Raw genomic sequence first — 1,168 nt, forward strand, 5'->3', positions numbered from 1 at the left:
TTTGTGTTTATATCTATCTATACAAAAACTCACATAAACAGTGAAACGGGGGGGGTGTTCTTCCTTGACCCCCCCAAATAATAAAAGTCACCTCTCCCCCCCCCTTATTTTTTCTCTTTGTAGAAACAGGAACAACAGGTTCCCCCCTTTCCCCCCCCCCCTCCAAAAAAGAATGCAAACTTGTAAATATAATGGGGGGGGGGGCAATGGGTCGATCTCGTTTTTAAAGAGAGGAGGGGGGGTCACACTCTTCCTGCTTTGCCTCCCACGCGGGACAAGGTGACCCCCCCCATCAATAAACATTAGATATCTCTAACATTAAATATATATATAGACATTCCAAGCCCCCCCCCCCCCCCACACTCTAAAATGTAACTTATGGGACAGCCTTTCATTCCGATGCAGCTGCAAAAGCAACACCCCCCCCCCCCAAAAAAAAGAGAGTCCAACTTCCTTGCAAGGCACGTGACCCCCTCCTCCAAGGACCCCCCCCCAATTTGTGTCCCCTCCCCTTAAAAAAGAGAGTCAAACTTCCTTGCAAGGCACGTGACCCCCCCTCCAAGGACCCCCTCCCCAATTGGTGACCCCCCCCACACTACCAACCTGAGTCTGCGGGGGTCTTCATGGCTGGGCGCCCCCTTCCTCCCTTCCTTCCTCCTTCGAAGGCTCTCTCTCTCTCTCTCTCTCTCTTGCTGGTTCTCTCTCCCTCTGAGGCTCCCCCCTCTTCTCCTCCTCCCCCCTCCCTCCCTCTTGCTCGGGCGCCTCATATGCAGCCGGGACGCCCACGCCCCCTCCCCGGCCCCCTACGTCACCGCCGCGTCGCCATGGACACCGCGGGCCCGCCCCCGCCCCGCTCGGCCACGCCCCCTCTCGCCCAAGAGAGGCGGGGAAGGCCTCCGAGGGAGAAACACCCAGCGAGAGACAGAGAAGGGAACCGCGCATGCGCAAGAAGTTGAGCTAACTCCTTGTGCCTCCAAAGCCAGGAGACGGAATGGAGAAACAAACAAGGGAAGGTCTGGCCAGGCAGGAAAAACACACACCAGGCAGGGAGGGAGGGAGGGAGGTTTTTCCATCCATCACTCATCTAGGCACCTTGTATACCTTCTCACACACACACACACACACACATATATGTCAGGCCTGGGCCAACTTGGGTCTTCCAGGTGTG

The 1,168-nt window shown here is 56.3% G+C and overlaps 1 pseudogene; it reads right to left on the reverse strand.

Moving 5' to 3' along the window:
* LOC137095225 (ETS domain-containing transcription factor ERF-like) overlaps nt 1–730 on the reverse strand; it is a 10,014-nt pseudogene extending 9,284 nt beyond the window's left edge.
* Between the last annotated feature and the right edge of the window lie 438 nt (nt 731–1,168).

Source organism: Anolis sagrei, chromosome Y, assembly GCF_037176765.1.
Source record: "Anolis sagrei isolate rAnoSag1 chromosome Y, rAnoSag1.mat, whole genome shotgun sequence".
Taxonomy (NCBI): domain Eukaryota; kingdom Metazoa; phylum Chordata; class Lepidosauria; order Squamata; family Dactyloidae; genus Anolis; species Anolis sagrei.